General features: G+C 45.8%; 1 long non-coding RNA gene across 2 annotated transcripts in view; it reads left to right on the top strand.

Annotated features, from left to right (window-relative positions):
* Nucleotides 1–11,717, top strand: part of LOC140494034 (uncharacterized) — a 38,453-nt gene extending 26,736 nt beyond the window's left edge. For both annotated transcript variants that reach the window (XR_011963867.1, XR_011963866.1), the window contains exons 7-8: nt 1,416–1,522; nt 11,055–11,717. This is a non-coding gene — a long non-coding RNA (uncharacterized lncRNA). The remainder of the gene's footprint in view (nt 1–1,415; nt 1,523–11,054) is intronic.
* The last annotated feature ends 749 nt before the right edge of the window (nt 11,718–12,466 follow it).

Here is a 12,466-nt window from a genome sequence, read left to right as displayed (position 1 = left end):
GAGTGAGTCCAGCCCCAATGGGCTGAATAGCCCCCAGGCCCTGTGCTCTGTGATACTGCCCCATTCACTGTGAATGATGAAGCTCATCCCAGGGCAGAGAGAGGGATTAGCCCTCCACTCTCATCACAATGAGGCCTGGCTGATTGACGGCAGCTCCAGACCAATGGGAGGAGAATCTGTGTGGTCCTGCAGCCAATGGGATTGAATGAGGCGTGTGGCCAGCAAGACAACACCTGTCCATGAGCTGTGCAGGTGCAATGTCACTATTTGGGGTTGGGAGAGACAGCAGAGACTGGGACAGAGGCTGTAGGACCTGAATTACAAACTCCCAGTAAATTAAAACCTGAAGAACTGCGGGAGATATAAATCAGAAACAACAACCAGGAGGTTCTGGAAAAGCTCAGCAGGTCTGGCAGCATCTGTGAAGAGAAATCAGAGTTGGTTGAAGATCTGCTGTCGCTTCCACAGAACAGATGTTACTGAGGAAAATAAAGTCAGTTTATATGCAGAAGAAAGTGTTGGGGGGGATGATAAAAGGGGTAAAGGATAGGTGGGGATAGAGTGAGAAGAACAGTTGGATAAAGGATAACCATCTGGATAGGGGAGGGTGACTAGCTGTTAATGGAGACTGTTAGTGGCTAACCATAGGTAGTGTGTAATGGCAGGCTGTGAGAACAAGGCCTGGTGTGTGGGGTAGGGGGGGCTACGACATGAGGTTGTTAACCTATGGTGAGCCACTAACTGTCTCCATTGTAAGCTGTTCCCCACCTACATCACTCCACGATTGGAGCTGCCGAGAACACAAACCTTTGGAATATCTTCCCTAACTCCCCCTCTCCGCCTTAAAGATGTATCTAAAAATCGTTCTCTTTAATCAACGTTTCCATCATTCGTGAAGCATTTTAGGAGATTTGTCAATGTGAAAGGCTCCATACAATGCAGGTAGTTGTTGTTATTGTCTGACATCAGGAGAAACAGGGCTGAGTCCTCTCTCTCTCTTATACCTGATTAACAGCAGCAAAAGCAGGAAGCACTGAGCATGCTCCAGTCCACAATGGGCCTCGGATTATTGATGTCAGCGCAGGACCAATAAGAGTGGGGGAACGGTGGTCCTTCAACGAATCGGAGTGAATGAGGGGCGGGACAATACTCAACCACGTGATAAACATCATGGACAGCACACTGTTGTTATGACCAAGGCATTGGAAATGTGTGAAGGTGAAGGGCAGGGGAAAGGAAAGACATATTGACCAGGAAGAGAAGGAAACTTTCATGGTATGGGATGTGAGGTTTTACAGAACTTAGTGCACATTGTAAAGCACAAATTTCAAAATCCAAATTCTGCACCATTTTCCATCCCTCTAATGCAATTTTGCACTCCCTGAAATATCAACTGTGTGTTTCTCCCTCCACAGATACCAGTGTTCAATGCCAAAGCCCCATTGCCTGTGGAGAAGGTGATGTTTGACTTTATCGTATAGCTGCAATTTGTGTGGTGAAGGTGCTCCCACAATGTGGTTGGGTAAGAGCTGTTATAGATTATTCACTCAGCGACAGTGAAGAGTTGACATTGTGTGCAAATCAACAGCAGTTTGTTTTTTTTTATCATGTTTATAATTCCACAGAAATACTATTGAGAACTTCAGACATAAGGCCACAGCTGGGGATTTTAGGTCAGGTGATCAAAAGAATTGCGAAATAAGCAGGTTTTCAGGAATACCTTAAAGGAGGAAAGCAGGTTTGAGGGGGTTAGGGTGGGAATTCCAGACCATGTTGCCTTGGGAACAGTAGAAAGAGCCAGACAGGTGAAGCAATGAATAAACTCATCGTTGGGAGTCTAAAAGAAAATGAGTTGTCGGGGTCTCACAGGTTGTGTGGTTCAGGGAGACAGGGATGTTCACAGCCAGGAATTACATCAAGGGTGAGAATTTTAAATTGTTGCTTGTTAATAGGAGCCTTTTGATGGATCAACAAGTTTTGGTACAAGTGAGCACTTGGGCAGTAGGGTTTTAGATACTCTTGAGATTACATGGAAGTTGAATGTGGGAGGCTGGCCAGGACTGTGTCTGGTTAATGAAGTCTGGAGATAACACAGGGATGGACGAGTATTTCAGTAAATGGGCTGAGACTAGGGTGGAGTTGGGTGATGTCACTGATGTAGAAATAGTGCTTTTGGAGTTGGGCTGCTCCTCCTCCTCATCACCCCCCCTTCCCAATTCACAGATATTGTTCCTTGTTCTACCTGTCTGTCTTTTCTGGTTATGTCCTTCTCTCCCATTCTGCTACAAACTAATATTTGACCCCACCATTGTTGGAAAAACCTACTCCATCCTGACTCTCCCTTTCCTTTCTGAATTCCTTGTATTTGGTGTCCCTTAAGGATCTCTCCTTGGTCCCTCCTGTTTCTCACCTCCACACTGCCAGGAGGTGACATTGTCCAAAAGCACCGTGTTAGGTTTCACATGTACACTGACACTGCCCAGATCTCCCTCCCCATCATCCCTCTCCATTACTCAGTTATCAAACTGCTCATCACGGACCCACTACGCAATTGGCTGCAATTTCCTGCAATGGAACATTGCAATGGTTCAATCCATTGCCTTCAGTTGCTATTACAAATACATTTCCCTTACTGCTGAGCTCCTCCCTCTCCCCGAGAACTGTCTGAGGCAGAACCACACTCTTCACAATATTGCTCTCATATCTGACCCCAAGGTGACCTTTTGATCAGGCATCTACACAATCACAAACAGCCAGGAATTCCAATCTCTTAAAATGTTGCTTGTCTCCACCTCACCCCAGCTCCATTGCTACTGAAACCCCTGACCCGTGTCGGTGTTGCCTTAAACTTGACGAATCCAAAACAGAACCCGTGATTCCGTGACTGACCCAGAATCTGGTTCCAGACTCCCTCATGATGGGAAACATCCTCTCAGTATTTACCCTGTCAAACTCCTTAAGAATCCTACATGTTACAATGAGATCCCCTCTCATTCTTCCCAAATCCAGTGAGTCGAGTCCCAACCTCTTCAGTCTTTTCTTAAAAGATAATCCCTGTAAACCAGGGATCATCCAGTCAATCTTCTGTGAAATGCCTCTGATGGAATGATGTATTTCCTTAAATAAAGGGACCAAAACATCTGTCATTACTCTAGATGTGGTCTCACTCAGACTTTGTAAAGTTCCTCTCAGGTATATACTCCAAACAACTCCCTTTCAACTTGCACAGATGTTGTTGGAAATGCTCAGCAGGTCATGCAACATCTGTGAAGAAAAACCAGTTAAAGTTTTGGGTCTGGTCACCCTTCCTCAGATACGTTAACTCTACTTTCTTTTCACAGATGCTGCTAGACCTGCTGAGCTTTTCCAGAAACTTCTGTTTCTCTTCCTGGTTTACAGCATCTTCAGTTGTTTCGGTTTTCATATCTTTTAATCTTGCCATCTCTCCTCTAGAATTTGTCATTTCCACCTTGGAAAAAAGATTCACATTTGTTTGGTCTCCCCTACCCTGGGAAAAAAGAAACCATGACTAGTCACCCTATCATTGCTCCTCATAATTTTATAAAGTTCAATAAAGCCACATAAAGTATCCAGTGCTGCAGGGAAATAGCTTCAGCCTATTCAGCCGCTCCTTATGGTTCAAATGTTCCAATACTGGCAACACCCTGGAAAAACTTTTCTGAACTCTTGCAAGTTTCCCAACATCTTTCCTATAGCAGGGAGACTGGAATTGAAAGCAGTCTGGGGATTCCAAAAGTGGCCGAGCCAATAAACTGTACAACCGGAACATGATCTCCCAACTCCTATACTCCATGCACTGCGTGATAACAACTAGCATACCGCACACCACCTTCACCAACCTGTCTACCTTCAACCACACTTTCAAGGAACTATCAACCCACACTGCACGGTCTGTTTGTCTTTCAACACTTCCCAGGAACTTGTCATTAAGAGGTTGAGTCCTATTCTGCTAACATCTTTCTGAAATCAGGGAGACCACAATTGAATGCAGTATTCTAAAACTGACCTCACCAATGCCCTACTCAGCCACAACGTGCCCTCCTAATCCCTATACTCAGTGACAGAATCCCTACAGTGTGGAAGCAGGCCTTTTGGCCCATGAGACCATACCAACCATCGGAACAGCATTCCACCCTAACTCTGTAACCTACCATTACCCAAAGCTCATCCAGCTAACCTGCATGTCTTTGGATTTGTGGGAGGAAATTAAGAGCACCCAGAGGAAGCCCACGCAGACACACAGGGAGAATGTGCAACCACCACACAGACAGTGGAATCGAACCATAGTCCATTTATTGATCAGCACATTCCATTCAATGTTGGTGTCCCAAATGCCACATTCAGCACCTGATCTCCCTGAATCTCTACTTTCCAAGAACTATACAGTTGTTCTTAGCCCTTCAGAGGGAATTAAGGTGAGGAGGAGAAAACAGGAACAGGGTTGAGTTTTAGATCTATAAAATAACTCCATCTTCCCCCTCTGTTCCCCCCCCCCTACTCTGTCCCCCCCATACCCCAGTCGGCCTGTTCCCCCTCCCCCATAGTCTCTTCCCCCCCCTTTGTCGGTCACCTCCCCCAACCCCCCCAGTCTGTTCCCCCTTTCTGTCAGCCGACCCCCCCCCCGTCTGTTCCCCTCCTCTCTAATCCCACATTCTGTCCCCACCCGTCTCTGTGCCACCCCTCTCTGTCCCCCATTCTTTCCCCACCCACTTCGGTCTCACCCCTCTCGATCCACCCACCCCCTGTCTGCCCACCCTCCCTCCCAGTCCCCTAGTTCTGTACTCCCCCACTGCAGGGCAAATATCTTGCCTATTTACCGTATCCATGCCCAGCCTGATTTTAAAAATCTCTTTCTGGTCACCATTCAGCCTCTGACGCTCCAGGGAAAACAGCCTATCCAACCCTGGCAACATGCTATAATTCTTTTCAGATCTCTTTAAAGTTTAAGAGCATTCATCTGATAGGAAGGAGAACAGAATTCTATGGAATATTGATTTGGCAACTTTTGCAATGTCCTGTACAGCCGCAATATGTCCTCCCAACCCCTATACTCAATGCTCTGACCAGTAAAGACAAGCAGACCAACTGCTGCCTTCACTATCCTATCTACTTGCTACTCTACTGTCAAGGAACCATGAACCTGCACTCCAAGGACTCTTTGTTTAGCAACACTCCCCAGGAATTTACTATTAACTGTATAAGTCCTGCTGAAGTTTCCTTTTCCAAAATGCACCAGCTCGCATTTTTCTAAACTGAACTCCTCAGCTCATTCACCCATCTGATCCAGATCCTCTTGTACTCTGAGGTAATCTTTTTCACTGTCTACTACACCTCCCATTTTGGTGTCATCTGCAAACTTACTTACAATACCTCTTATGGTCACATCCAAATCATGGATATAAATGACGAAAAGTAGTGGATCCAGCACCGATCCTTGTGACACTCCACTGGTCACAGGCCTCCAGCCTGAAAAGCCCCCTCTGCCTTCTACCTTCGGGCCAGTTCTGTACTCCATGCGATCTAACCTTGCTGACCAGTCTCCCATGAGGAACCTTGTCAAACACATTACTGAAGTCCATGTAGATCATGTCCATGCTCTGACCTCAGCAATCCTCTTTGTTACTTCTTCAAAAAAACGGAGTCAAATTCATGAGATATGATTTCCCATACACAAAGCTGTTATTAGTATTCAGGATTTAACTCTGTACATTGGGGTCTGTGTTGCCCAGTTATAGGTGTTAATATTCTGGATGAAGTTCAAGTACACCAGCATTTTGTCAGTGACTCTGTATTGAGTCTTGTTAATGTCACCAATACAGGTGAGTTCCTTTTGAAAGGCAGTCCCTTTATCCCTTGCCCACCAGGAGGGAGTGTCCTTACCTCTGGACTAGGAGGATCAGGCTCAGAGTTGAGAAACAGCATCTTTGAAGAGGCTGATTAGTAAACCTGCCCAAGCCACCAGACCTTGCTGTCTGCCAGCTGTCTCTGCCTGAGTCTCCAAACAGAACCGTCCTGTAGTTTCTCTCCTGTCAGACTCTCCCATTGCTCAGTTTGTCCAGGATCCCCTCCTGCTGCTGCACTGATCCTGTCCCTCACTGACTTGTCCATCCCCAGTGTCCTCTACATTCATTCAATGTTTACAATCCTGTCCTCCAGCTCCACCCCCTCCCGTCAATAGAGACGGCTCAGTGGTTGGCACTGCTGCCTCACAGCACCAGGTACCCGGGTTCGATTCCGGCCACAGGCGACTGTGTGGGGTTTGTGCATTTGCCCCGTGTCTGAGCGGGTTTCCTCCGGGTGCTCCGATTTCCTCCCACAATCCAAAGATGTGCAGGGCAGTTGAATTGGCTATTCTAAATTGCCCATAGTATTAGTTACATGAGTTAGGGGGAATAGGTCTGTGTAAGTTACTGTTTGGAGGGTCAGTATGGACTTGTTTGGCCGAAGGGCCTGTTTCCATACTGTAGGGATTCTGATATATTTGGCAGCAGCTGCTGTCCATCACCCAGACTCCTGTATGATCGGGAGCACGTGCTGTAGGAGGGGAGACAAGTGACAAGGGGCAGTGCTGACCAATTGTGGGAGTATGTGCCAGGGAAGGAGGCTGCGGGTGTGAGGGATTAATCTCGTATTAGCAGCTTCATCCCTCTGGGAGCAGGACCCAGGGGAATGGCCCTTCTCTTGCTACCCTGACATGTGATCAGACTATCAGTGGTGCAGCGTTTTTCAGAAAGTTATCAGAACTCTTTTGTGAAGATTCAGGGTTGTTATGGAAAGGGACAAGGATGGGCCTGCAATTAGAATTCTAATTTGGTTCATTTTAGTCAGATGGGTCTTGGCCAGAGTGTGCAGGAAGCAGTGTATGCAGGATGGTTCTCATCAGGAGCGAGGAAACGGAATTCGAAGAGAGAGTGTGTGAGAGAACTGGGTGTGGAGGAAAGGAGTGGGGGGATTGGTTTGGATTTCAGTTCACAGAAGAGAGAAATTGTGAGACTGAGGTTTAAAGCTTTGGGGGAAACAAGGAAACTACAGTTTAATACTACAATTGTCTTATGAATTTCCATCCTGTATTAACAGTGGTAACTTGTGTACTCTGTTGTATGGTACTGAAAGGGTGGATTTGTGGATGAGAAATACAAATTGAACTTCATGTTCGGATCTGATGGTTACTTGATCCGAGCCGATCTGAATATTATTGGCCTTTTCATCTGGAAGGAAAGGTGTGCATTCTGTCCATGGGCGAATATTTCAAATGTCAGTGTGACTGGAAAAGTACTGAGACACAGCCAAGTCCGTGTCAGTGTGGTGAGTGTGGAGAGAGATTTCATTTGTTTTTGAAAGTGTGGAAAATCATGGCACATTTCCCAGGAACAATGAAGCCACAACTTTGCTTTGTCGAAGGACAAGTCTTTAATTAACCATGCAACCAGAAAGACACAAGGATACCTGCACCATGGGGAACACTATGAAAACGGGATTGTTGTAAAGGGGTTCATTCTCGATCATGGATTGTAGTCCATTGGCATTGTCCCATCGGTTCCAGCCCCGCGGGGAAACACTGGAAATATGAGGAATGTAATGGAGGTTTCAGTTATTAAACTGGAAAACGTGCAGAACAATTTACAAGGATGTTGCCAGGGCTCAGGGGTCTGAGTTATAGGGAGAGGTTGGACAAGTGAGGATTTTATGTTTGGAGCAGAGGAAACTGAGGGGGTTCTTTTCTAGAAGTGTATAAGACCATGAGAGGCCTGGATAAGGTGAATGCACTCAGTCTTTTTCCCAGGAACTCAAAGATTGGACGGCTTGATTGGATCAGTTTAAGGTTAGAGGAGAAAGAATAAAAGGGAAGCTGAGGGGCAACTGTTTTACACAGAGGGTGGTATGTATATGGAATGAGCTGCCAGTGAAAGTGGTTCAGGCAGGAACACTCTCAACAGGTAAAAGACATTTGGACAAATACATGGATAGGAAAGGGTCAGAAGCAAATGGGCCAAGTGCAGGGAAATGGGGTTAGCGTGGATGGACATTCTGGTCGGCATGGGCCAGTTTGGGCCAAAGGGCCTGTCTCTGCTGTAGGATTATATAACTCTAAGTGCATTTGCTATTTCTCCCACTAACTCTGTTGGTATCCTGGGATGTCTTCCATCAGGGCAATGAGACTTGTCTACCTTTAGCTCCATTAGCTTGCCCAGCTCTAACTCTTTCGTGATAATGGTTGTTTCTTGGTCCTCACCTTCCTCAGTCTCCTTATCAATTACTGCCATGTTCTTCGTGTTCTCCACTGTGAAGACTGACTGCTGTGTGCTCATATTCCTGAACCCTGCTGGATAGGAATAACTAGGCACAGAACTCTGAGAGGTCTTCTTTGAGTCTTTATTGATGAGACATGGCAGTTACATGTACAGTGTACATGCAAAACACTTCCAGGCAGCATCAGGTAACTGCCCACCTGTCGGATGTACGGCTCCCATTCTTATACCTTAGTGGTTTGGGACTTTGAATAGAGACTGTCTCTCAGTATTATCTCCATGGCAACGGCAGTTAGAAAGTCTAGTTCAGTTCAGCACTTTGTGGTTAAACCACACACCCCTCCCCCACGGCCCTGTGGTTCCCTCAAGTATCTGACAGGTGCTTCAGTTTCAGTGGGGTGTCTATCAGGATTCTGATATGGAGGAGCCGGTGTTGAGGTGGGGTGGAAAAAGTTATAATTCACACAACAGGTTATAATCCAACAGGTTTATTTGGCAATACAAGCTTTTGGAGTGTGCTGTGATTTTTAATTTGATCAGGATTATCTCTATGGTAACAGTTAAGTGCTTCAACAATTCCAGAGGCCATATGTTCCCCACACAATAGGTTCCCCTCTAGCAGGGTAAACTGCTATTCTGGCCCTGGGGATAGCTACTCATCACTTTTCTCCCCCAATCCCATCTCACTTTCAGTTGATCTTTAAAGTTTTTCTAATCTCCTAGTTTCTCCTTGGTCTTTGGCAATTTGTATGCTTTCTATTTCAGTTTGATAGACTCCCTTATTTCCTGAGCCACCCACGGCAGGTTATTCCTTTTCCTACAGTCCTTCCTTTTCCTTGATATATACTTTTGCTGAGCACTTCGAAAAATTGCTTTGATATTCCTCCACTGTCCGTCAACTTTCCCACCATAAAGTCTTTGTTTCCAGTCTACATTAGCCAACTCCTGCCTCATCCTATTGTAGTCTCCTTTGTTTAAGCACTGGATCTTGGGAGTGGATCTAATCTTCCAGCTTTCCATCTGTGTTCTCAGTTCAACCAGACTTCTCAGAATTCTTTTATCAGAGTACGAGGTGAGACAATGTTTCCTGGGTGTTTTGGTTTTCATTGTCAGTGACCTTGGCTTTGTAATAAAGTACAGGATAGATATTCACAACAGAGTATTCTGGACGCTGTGAATGTACTACACAGTCTAAAACCATAAATCACTGTCTCCCCTCAGTTTAAAATTGCAAAATCATTATCTCCTACACGCTTCCTCACTACCTAAGCTTGGAATGCTAATCCACCTGACTATCTGTCATTTTCCGAAAATCTCCTTTGGTGAAGGTCGTGAGTTTTGGATTCAGCTTTCCAGTTATTACCGTAAGAAGATAAGCCCTGGGGACTGGAGAGGCAATGCAGCCCTTCGAACCAGCTCCACCATTTAATACAGTGATGATTGAGCTCACCTCGGTCTCAGCTGGATTTTCCAGCCTGCTCTCTCTCACCCTTCAACCCATTGCAAATTAAACATCTGTATCTCTTCATTAAATTGGCTCATTGTCCTGGCATCCACCGCATTTTGAATAGGGAATTCAACAGATTCACAACACATCGAGACAAGGACATTCTTCCTCATGAGAATAGAATAGAGTCCCTATAGTGCAGAAACAGGGTATTCATCCATCGAGTCCACACCAACCCTATGATGAATATCCCATTCAGACCCACTCGTTCCCTGTAACATTGCATTTCCCATGGCTAATTGTCTAACCGGCACATGCATGGACACTATCAGCAATTTAGCATAGGCAATCCACCTAACCTGCACATCTTTGGACTGTGAGGAAACTGGAGAACTGTACGAAACCATGCAAACATGGGGAGAATATGTAAACTCCACACAGTCGCCTAAGGTCCCTGACACTGTGAGGCAGCAGTGCTAGCCACTGAGCCACCTCTGCTTAAAACCGACTGCGCCTTATTAACCTCCCTATCCCCCAATTGGCTGAATCTATGTTCCTTACGTCAGAAATCAGGTTGTCAAAGCGGATGTCTCAGTAAATCCCAGTGACAGCCCACATGTCCCATGTGTCTGAATGGGGATCTGATACACAACATCCTCCATCCCACACTTTTCACGTTCCAGAGACAGGGCTCCAGTGGCTGTTTGAGGACTGCAACTCCCAAATTCCGAGGCAGGGACCACAGGTCGGGAAACCTGGCACTGCACAAGTACAGAATGTGGGTGAGTTTTGGAGCATGTGCTTTGGGGTAACTAGTGGAAAGTATTTCACACTGTGATTGTCTGGAGGAGGAACATATTTGCTTGTCGTATTGATCTTTTGGAGGGTCAAAGTGTCACCACACCCACATGGGACCAAGTTCCATCCCCAACTTGTCATAACACTGGAATCGACCAATGAGAAACAAAGAAGGATCTGACCCATTCTCCCAGACTGAAGGTTCCTCTTCTGTCCAGGATCTGCCACCTCCCTTTCTGTTTCCTTTTGTTTCATTCTGCTGTTACATTATTGACTTGCAGCAACTGAAGGGAAAGGAAGTGAACCCAGAAAGGGTGCAGAGTCTAACCAGGGACAGGAAGTGGTGGCATAGACCTGTTTATCAACAACTCCATGAGAATGGGGAGGGTGTACATTAGGGGTAGTAGAGTCAGAATGGTGAGAGAGAGTAAGTGGGCTGGAGGGTTACAGCTTTGGGGGAAGGAAGAGGAAAAAGATATTCCAGAGAAACTAGAATTGTCTGCTCCGAATTTCTAATCTGTACATATTCCTTTACGCAGGGTGCTGGATGGTGAAGATGTGCAGACTGAAGTCTCAAAATCATGTGCAGATCGTGATTAAGTTAAACAACATTTGAAGAACTAAAGATGGAGAGTCACTCGGCCAAAATCCTGCAACGCTCTCTCTCCCAGCATTGTCGGTCTCTCTGCGCCAAATGGACTGTGAATGGTTCAAGACAGCAGCTCACTACCATCTTCTCAAGGGTAACGAGAGATGGGGAATAAATGCTGGCTGAGCCAGTGATGCCCATATCCTGGAAATGGGTTCTATCTCTAGTTGCTGAAACCCAGTTGATGTTACTGCAGGATGATGAGGGACGCTGAGTGCATCCTCCAGGAGGCAGCACCATCACATTACCCCTGCCTACACCCACACAGTAACACCGCAACGCCACTGGAACAAAAGGCAGTGAAACCAAAGGAGGACTTAGACATAGTTCTTCGAGGTAAAGTCATGAAAGGAGATTGGAACACAGCAGGAACAGGAGACTGAGCTGGATGGTCAGCTGTTTCCCATTGAATGGTAGTGCAGGATAGAAAGGCCGAATGGCCGCCTCCTGCTATCTCCCAGGTATGTATATAGCCATGGAGCCCGGGTAGGAAGGAGTAGGCAGGGATTCTCCAGGAGATTGCACTTCCACATCAGTTTTCAGTGAGGGATGGTTTGATGGATTTTATTTAACATTTATCTTTCACACAAGGTTTGTGAATTTGGTTTTAAAATATTGTATCTATTTATTCCACAATAAATAAAACGAAAAGAAAAGAAATGCAACTATCTGAATATAACAGTTTTTTTAAAAATTTCAAACGCCCTGTAAAACAAAATCCTGTCTATTCCTGGACACCATCACTTTCTAGTTACTCAAACTCCAGGGAAATATTCCCTCCCTGTCTGAACCTTTGGTTTGATTTAACTACTTTTCAGTTCTCCTTCTGTGAGCTGTGAAGTGTTCTTTTTCCCCCCCATTTCTCCTACCCAGACATGTTATCTCTCACAGCTGAGCAACCTTCCCACGTTCATCATTACGCCATTTTGGGTTTTTGTTAATATATAATCACCAGCAGTAAACCACCCGTGTAACCAATTGAATATTTGCAAACAAAGCCCATTACAGGCAAAGCAAACCATTACAAATGACAGATTGGGAAGGGACCAAATCAAAGTAGAGTTAGGGGTGAGGGGGCAGCAGTGGAGATAAAGCACTGTATCCCCTGTGATGTCCACCTCTATCTAAAGGCATCGAGAACATTGATACATACCACATGCTCCTTCTCCAAGGACACCCTGCTTTAACCTCAATCATAGAATAGAATCCCAACAGTGTCGCAGGAGAGCATTGGCCCATCAAACCCCACCGACCATCCAAAGAGCATCCCACCTGGAGCACTCTATCCCTGTAACACTGCAT

The sequence above is a fragment of the Chiloscyllium punctatum genome, chromosome 23 (genome assembly GCF_047496795.1).
Source record: "Chiloscyllium punctatum isolate Juve2018m chromosome 23, sChiPun1.3, whole genome shotgun sequence".
In the NCBI taxonomy this organism is placed as follows: domain Eukaryota; kingdom Metazoa; phylum Chordata; class Chondrichthyes; order Orectolobiformes; family Hemiscylliidae; genus Chiloscyllium; species Chiloscyllium punctatum.
This window is presented reverse-complemented; position numbering and strand designations above follow the sequence as displayed.